This window comes from Megalobrama amblycephala, linkage group LG5 (genome assembly GCF_018812025.1).
Source record: "Megalobrama amblycephala isolate DHTTF-2021 linkage group LG5, ASM1881202v1, whole genome shotgun sequence".
Taxonomy (NCBI): Eukaryota; Metazoa; Chordata; class Actinopteri; order Cypriniformes; family Xenocyprididae; genus Megalobrama; species Megalobrama amblycephala.
In genome coordinates this window covers 6,594,488-6,603,785 of record NC_063048.1, presented here as the reverse complement: position 1 = coordinate 6,603,785, position 9,298 = coordinate 6,594,488, and positions in this window count along the sequence as shown.

The following is a 9,298-nucleotide window of genomic DNA, read 5'->3' as shown; positions in this document are numbered from 1 at the left end:
TTTATTGAGATCTCAAGTATGTTTGTAGTTCTTATTTCTGTAATTGTGTGTGTGAGTATGTGTGTGTGTGTGTGTGTGTACTCAACCAAAGCACAGACAGAATAAACGCTCTCTTATTGCAAAACACACAGAACTATGTAATGTGCAGGTTTGGAACACAGCGCATTTTCTCAGAAATGTTTCGGTTGCCCTTAACTACCACTGCCCTGTTAACTATAAACACTATAAACCCCCTGGGAGGGCGTGCTTTTGCTTAGAAAGTGTAAGGCGTACACAAACGTGCCATGACTAATCAAGGTACGAGGAAAAAATGTGCTCAAAGCATTGACTCATTTTCACATCATACTTCATAGAACGGCATCTGGTACTTACAGGAATGTGTTCATTTTGGGATCTTCATTGGCAATGAAGAGTGTACCTGTAAATTGGGTCACAAAGAAGCAATTAGAAAACAAAAACAGCACTCATGGGATATGAAACCCCTATATGCGAGTCAACTTCAACATCACATGTCAGTCGATGGTCTGATGGTCACAGATATGACAATGTCAACCATCTCCTGATGTGTATATGCAGGTCTAATCATTCTAGCTGTGTAAATATAATGCACACCCAATAAGGCAAGCACAATGAACCATCAGTACCATTGAAAGGTTTGGGATAAGTCTCTTATGCACACCATATTTTTTTTTTTATCAAATACATCGACGCATTTATTTTATCAAAAATACAGTAAAAAGTCACATTGTGAAACATTATTATAATTATTATAATGAAAGAATTTATATATGAGTTTTTGTAATGTTGTTGGATGTTTATAAATTAAATGTGTTATATTTTATATATATTTTAGTTATTTTTGCCACATAAAATGGCAATAAAAAATATAAATGATTAATAGAATTTGCAGTTGTTCAAATGTTGAGGCTGGCAAGAGCAAGGCTACATTTATTCGATCAAAAGAACAGTGAAAAATTTTGTGGAATATAATTATTACAAATTAAAATAAGTTTTCTATTTGAATCACTGTTAATATGTAATTTATTCCAGTGATCAGAGCCGAATTTTCAGACAAACAGAGAAATACTTATTATAGAAAACATCTGATTGGACAAAAAAAAAAAAAGTTTGTACACACCCCTGTGAGCAAGTTAAGATCAATCATTTTGGTCTTCTTCCCAGTAAGAGAAAAACTGTAACTTTTAAATATATATTTCCTCTACAAAGTTTATGTTGGCAGCCTCCAGCAGTGTATAAATGATCTTAAAGCTTACACACAAGGACGAAATGCCACAAAACTCCAATTTTGGTTTTATGGGGTCAGTTAGAAATGAACTAGTATCTTATTGTGGTTAAACTTCAGTTCTATTTGTGATAACTAACCAGAGCCGGGGTAGAGACACACATCATTGATGTTGGCCTGCGGTTAGATGGAGGAAAATACTCTTCCCTGAAATCAAGACAAAAAAAAAAAAAAAAAAGTTATGCATTTGATGTTTTTCCAATGAAGGATCCATGCTGAACATCTGGATTAAAAAAAAATAAAATAAAATACACCAGCAAATCCGACCTTACATTGTCTCTGTGCCACATCTTGATGAATTTGGAGTCGGCAGACAGCACCAGGTCCAGCGGTTTTCAGAAGTGAAGGGATTTGATTTGCAGACCATAGTAATGATTTTGAACTAGCAGAGGACGAGAAGAATGAAGATCATAGACGCGAAACTGAGAACGCATCACAACTCCAAGTAAAAGTGAGCACTGCTCGCCATTCACCACTAGAATCTGAAGAGTTTACTGTTGTGCTCTATTTTGAACTGACATATCCATTTCACCAGGACACACTTTAAATTGTGAGGGTTAAAACATTAATGACCTATCCGGTGCTGGTGCCCACCGCCATGCCCAGAGAGCCATCGAACTTCTGACGAACGGCAGACCTTCCACCCTTAAAACATAGAACATCAGATAATGATAAGGATATTATCATAAATTGCATCTTAAACATCTATTAAAATAGAATACATTTATATTAAATTGCAAAAATATTTCACTGTTTTTACTGAAACACGTGGTGAGCTCAAAAACATTAAAAAATAATACAATGATTTAAAAGTTTATAATACAGATATTATAAGTCTGGATATTTAACAATAAATTCTTCTTCCACCACTGGTCAAAAGTTTGGAATATGGAAGATTTTTAATGCTTTTGAAAGAAGTCTCTTAGGCTGCATATATTGGTAACACTTTATAATAAGGTTCCATTTGTGAACATTAATTAAAGAACTAACAATGTAAAATACTTCTACAGCATTTATTATTCTTAATCTCAACATTTACTAATACATTATTAAGATCAAAAGTTGATCATTTAACACTAGTTAATGCAATTTGAACTAACATGAACATTCAACATTTCATCAACCTTTTTTTTAACATTAAAAAAGGTTAATAAATGCTGTGAGAATATTGCTCATTGTTAGTTTATGTTAATGCCTTAATGTTAACAAATGACACCTTATTATGAAGTGTTACCCATATTTTTGATCAAAATTAATAACATCAAAATGGAATAAAATGCATGGAGTTCATGGGTAATAAGTATTTGTGTCCATGGTGTAAGAGTTTCCTCACGATGCTGTCAGGGCTAGACTCTGGCTGTGGGCAGTTGGTTGGCCATCAACTACCAACACAATCAAATTGTTTGTGTGTAGCAAGCATTTTTCTGAGGAGAACTATTTTTTTATGAGCCAGCATGGGCCGCTGACAGATGACAGTTGCTTGTCCCCCTCTTTCTCCTATGCCCACATAGAGACATAATTTCTTAGAATAACAGTAAAACTCACTGACATATTGAATTATTTTAAAAAAAGATATTGCACAAATGATGAACATACAATTAAAAAAATATATATTTTTCCTGCTTGAGTTTGATTGCAGGCATGATATGATAATGTTTTGTGCTCTGTGACACAGACCAAGATCCATCTAACATGGTGATTTGAGCTTATGTTACTGGTTTCTCTTTGATAATGAAGTCTGTTAATCTGAGAGAGTGAAGAGTGTGTCATTGTTCTCTGCAGGTTGAGGAAGTGTGGTGTCGCAGATGTAGATCATATGTGACTCTCACATGAAACTGTCACTGTGAATTTTAGAATTTCATTTATTCATAAAGTAACATTAAAAAATGGAATAGAGGAGTCAAACTATTATTACATTAATTTAAACAATTGTAAATCAACATGATTACCATTCATTAATTTTAATATCACATCTGTTCAAATGAAGTGGAACAAATAATATTTTTCTGTGTTCAAGTGTTTAATCTCTCGTTCTTGGGTTGAGGTGATTGAGTCTGAGTCTGGATCTGTCTGGGAATAATCTGGGAGACTCAGGAGTGAAGCTGCCATCTGCAGGATTGGAGAATCCTCACTGTAAACTGGAGAATTTGAAGTAAGATCATCTCTACCATAAAGATTCAAAATGAATAAGGATTAATATGTAGTGCATGCAAAATTTCCTTTGGCTTAAGCCCCATCCAGTAGTTCAGCAACAGATTACTGCTTGATCCTTCAGATCCTGCTGGCAGGAGAAGACAGGGATGAGGAGTCTACCTGAAAAAGAAAATGTATATCTATCTAAATATAATTGTTATCCCTCAAAAGAAAGTAAAACAGTGAAATAAACCAAACAAACTACAAACCGTTACAGATGCAGGTTACAGTGCAGAGGTTTTTTGTTTAAATCACACATGTTAAATCAACTTACCTTGTAATGCTTGTGCAGACAGACCACTCTTGCATGAGCATTGCCTCAAAATGTGTAGCTGCCACTGAAGTGGGGAATTGGTGTGTGGTTAACCAGAACCAGGGCTGTCACGATATAAGATTTTTCACTACATGATTATCATCAATACTGGTATATCGCAACACCCCTAGCCTGAACAAATAAGAGTGTAATTAAAATACTGATAAAAGTCAATTAGTGAACTAAAATATAATAATTCCCAGAAACACCAAGAAGTAAATCATCGCAATATGAAGGAAAAACAATAATTAATAAAATAAGATTGACATTGAATAAACTCTCAACAAAATAACATGAGCACCTCAGAATGCTGGTAAAACAACACAATCAATCGTTGGTGTGCAGATACCAGTGTCATCATATAATGTGTAAATATAATCACAGAGAAAGAATCATTTATTAGAGATTCATGAAATGAATGCTGAGTGCAAAACAGAAACTAAATATAAATTCACACTAATCATGGAATCTAAGCCCCCTTATGACCTCATTTTTTACTGGAGCTATGAAACTGATAAACAGAACTGCATGCTCTTTAATGACATTAAATATACTTTGAATTAGAAGGAGCATTTGAAACACGAGAAGACAACAATAACTGAATCTTAACTGTGTTTCAGCAGGAAAGACATGATCAAGGCCTGATGCTAGACTTGAGCTCCGTTCACTTACACAAAATTAAGCCATAATTTGACTAAACTCCAAAACTATAGCAAGGAGAGTCAAAAGGTAGGTATCGTCTGATAGAAAACCTTTTTACATTTTTAATTGAAAAAGTAAAGTAAATAAAAAAAATAAAAAAAAATAAAAAAAACAATATATATATATATATATATATATATATATATATATATATATATATATATATATATATATATATATATTATTATTATTATTATTATATTTATTATTATAACAATAATATAATAATAATTCATTATAATTTTACATATCTTATTTGACTTGCAATAACTCAGGAAGGAAATAAGGTAGGAAGAAAATTCTTTTTTGGTGAAGTTCCTCTAGCTACATGTGAGCTGCATCTGGATCAAATTGTTGTGATAGCATAAAGTAATCAAAAATTACAGTATCTGGAACCAAGGTAGCCGACACAATGGATTATTTTGATTTTGGACTAAGGTGACCACCCACCCTCATTTTGTGGGACAGTCCTGCAATTGGGAGCTTGTCCCACCTCCCGCAAGAAGTAAAGTGTCCTGCATTTCAGTTATGTCTGTATTATTAATATTTTTTTCATCCCTGGAATTACAATACCACAGTAAGAAATATATATATATATATATATATATATATATATATATATATATATATATATATATATATATATATATATATATATATATATATATATATACAGTACAGTCCAAAAGTTTGGAACCACTAAGATTTTTAATGTTTTTAAAAGAAGTTTCGTCTGCTCACCAAGGCTACATTTATTTAATTAAAAATACAGTAAAAACAGTAATATTGTGTATACAGTAAAAACAGTAATTATCATTACTCCAGTCTTCAGTGTCACATGATCCTTCAGAAATCATTCTAATATGCTGATCTGCTGCTCAAGAAACATTTAATGTGTACAATTGTACAAAATATTTATGTACAATATTTTTTTTCAGGATTATTTGATGAATAGAAAGTTCAAAAGAACAGTGTTTATCTGAAATCTAATCTTTTGTAACATTATAAATGTCTTCACTGCCACTTTTGATTGATTTAATGCATCCTTGCTGAATAAAAGTATTCATTTCTTTAATTTCTTTTCAAAAAAATAAAAATAAAAATTCTTACTGACCCCAAACTTTTGAACGGTAGTGTATAATGTTACAGAAGCTTTGTATTTCAGATAAATGTTGTTCTTTTGAACTTTCTATTCATCAAGGAATCCTGAAAAAAAAAGTACACAACTGTTTTCAACATTGAAAATAATCATAAATGTTTATTGAGCAGCAAATCAGCATATTAGAATGATTTCTGAAGGATCATGTGACACTGAAGACTGGAGTAACGATGCTGAAAATTCAGCTTTGCATCACAGGAATAAATTACTTTGTCAAATATATTTAAATAGTACACAGTATTTTTAAATTGTAATAATATTTCACAATATTACTGTTTTTTACTGTATTTTTAATTAAATAAATGTAGCCTTGGTGATCAGACGAAAACATTAAAAATCTTAGTGGTTCCAAACTTTTGGACTGTACTGTGTATATATATATATATATATATATATATATATATATATATATATATATATATATATATAGCTATGAAAATAACCAACCAACGCAATCGCAGAGAGAGGTTTTCCCACTGATGACAACTGAGTGGACAGCGCAAAGGAATAAGTGCGGACCTCATCAAAGTCAATAAACACAACTACACCAGGAAGGATTTCATCTCACATGCTGGATAAGAACTTCAAGAGCTGCTCAAAGCTGCCCAAATTGATGATTTAAAGCATGTAATCATCCACCCTAATGGCAAATATTTTCAATGAACACAATATATTTTCAACAATCCCGTTGATGCTCAAGCACAACCCACGATAATGGTTGAGCACCTACAGAAAAACACGAGATATTCTCCATTCATTTTAACCAATAAAAAAAAAATTCATTGCAACATTCAGACATGACTTTCTTCTCACATTAATAGTTAATTTAAGGTGGTTTCTATGGCATTAATATAATGACAAATGTCGAGAGCACATTATCAAATGCACGAGCAGGAATCTCTCCACTGGCGGATTCCCGTCTTGCACAAAACTGGACGTGCACTCTCTCTCACTCAAACTTTGTCCACCTGCATGTGCACTCATGAATCTAGAATTGTCTTCTCTCCAGGATTTAATGTTGCCAGAAGCACCTACCGGCAGAAACATTAATCGGCGCATATACCAAGTTTGCCAATGAATGTAAATCAGTAATGGAGGGAGTATAGTAAATGTATGTAGAAAAATGTATTTGGGTGATTCTCACATCAGTGTGTTGCTAGGAGAGCTATAGATGTAATATAAATTATTCTCAATCACTATTATAAATCTGTAGTAGAATGATGTCTGTAGATGTGCACAAAACAGAGGAGTGTGACAAGTTTATGATGAACCTATTTAATGTGTGACCTCAACAGAATCAGAACACCCGCTCTACCTTCTCTGGTCTCCACCCTCTCTCCACGTCCATTTCCAAACATCCAGCTTCCATACATATATGAATAGGTGCAATACACACACACACATAACACACACATAACACATAACATGTGCTTCAATCTATTTTAAACATGGCGTGCCATGTAAGCAACCAGTATGTGACAAAGTCTTTGAACCTTGAATTAGGCTCTGCCATTCCTGACAGAGTGACAACCAGTGGAGCTGGATCCTCTTGCCTGGAACTGTTAGTGTTTATTTATTTTTTTTTGTGGTGACGGCATGTCACATCCATTTTTTGAAGTATCACGTGGCACCGCAGCACGCGGCCTTGCTTGGGGTACTGGAGAGATCATGGGCACGGACGTGGTAGTGGTAGGACAGTATGATTCAGTTACTTGTAGAAGGTGGTGGAGGTTCCTTACATAGGTCTTACCATGAGACTGGACAATATAACTGTCAGGTTGGAGGGCCTTTTCAGAAATTGTGGCCAGTTTGTCAAGCCCACAGGTTGTCTCCATCCGTACCGTCTGCCCAGGTTCCAGAGGCGAAAGGTGTCTGGCAGATTTGTCATGGCTTATCTTTCTTTTTTGTCTGAGTGCGAACAAAGCCACCTGAACATTAGTCTCAACTCTCAGTGAGAGCTGGGATGGTACAGTAAACATTGCGCTGGAGAAGGCATGCCATCCCTGGGTTTATTGCGCAGGTTGAGCAAGGCTGCATAAATGTCTAAATGTCAGAACCATCACCTTTTCTAGGAGATGCTCTGCAACCTGAAACCACGCTCTGCCAGACTGTTGGATCTACAGTCTTTAACGGGTGATGATGCCCCAGGAGAGCCTTATGATGATGTACAGGATTCATCCAGGCTCATGCGATATATGACTGGAAGCTTACCAGTGTCAGTATGAAACAAGTCCCCATAATTACTCATCTGGGGAGCCTGTTGTTGTACAGCATGTACTTCTGGGCTAAGTTATATGAGATTTAACCTCATGCTGTCTGGAAGGCCTAACAGGCTCTTAACATTTCTATCCACTATGTGGAATAGCAGTTTTCCCCCTGAAAGAACTTGGGTGGCAGTGCCCAGTGTCTGAATTGTTTGATAAGATTTACTCTGTTTGACTGATCAATTTGGGCATTGGGTTTAACAACATACTGCAATGTGGATAAAGACATAGCATTGCATTTAGCTCCAGTGTCTATTTTCAGCTTGACCTGCTTGTTACAGTTTGTTGAGAGAGTGGTGAATATTTCTCCTTTGTTTGAAAGCAGGTCCACACTTTCACAATGAAAATAATCTTGGAGGACCTCACTTTCATTTACTCTGTGTAGTTTTTTCAGCAGTTCCACTAGATGGCGGCTGCAGCTGCTTTGGTATAAATGTCCCATTCCCTTTTGTATTTCAGCCAGTTGTTAGCAATGTCATCATCAAACATGAGCAGTTTAAAACAGAATCAGAAAGGACCTGTGTCTGTAATGCAGGAACGTCCAGATTATAAAACCTGACAAATGTGGACGGCGAGGCCCAGCCAGCTGCCACACAGATCTCGGCAATGGACACGCCACTAGACCATGCCCAAGAAGAGGTCATGCCTCTCGTGGTATGTGCTCTAACACCTATAGGGCATTGTAGGCCTTAAGAGGAGTAAGCGAGTGCTATAGCATCGACTATCCATCAGGTGAGCATATAGAGCATAATAAACTCTATATGCTCACCTGACCGAAGACGGCAGGTTGGATGAGCTGAAACAGGTGCTGCAGGCGGCTCGGGAGCGCAGCGCTGACCAGGCTGCTTGAGAGTGGTGTGGAGAACAGAGCTGCTTGAGAGCGGCGAACTGATCTGGTTGCTGATGAAGCGGCGCGTTGATCAGAGCTTGCACAAGAGCGGTGGACTGAGCAGCGAGCTGCAAAGCGGCGAGCTTATCAGAGTTGCTCGTGAGCGGTGGGCTGCTTAGAGAGCGGCGAGCTGAATTGAGAGCGGCGAGCAGAGGAGAGGCAAGCTGATCTGACTTGCTGCAGAGCGGCAAGTTGATCAGCGGCGAATTCCAGCTGCTTGCAGATGAAGGCGGCTTCAAGTCTCGGGATCAAGCGAAGAGATGTGATCTGTGTCGCTGAAGGAGAATGAATCAGTCTGCCAAGGTGAGACAGCCGCTTATATAGCCCGAAACCCCGCCCATTTTGGTGGCCTTGAGCGGGCTCGCTCACCATTGGCTCGCACGGCTCCACTACGCCGTCATTGGTTCTTTTACATACAACTCCACAAACCAATGGCCGTGCAGTTTCACTGCGTGATTAAAAAAGACTTCAGAAA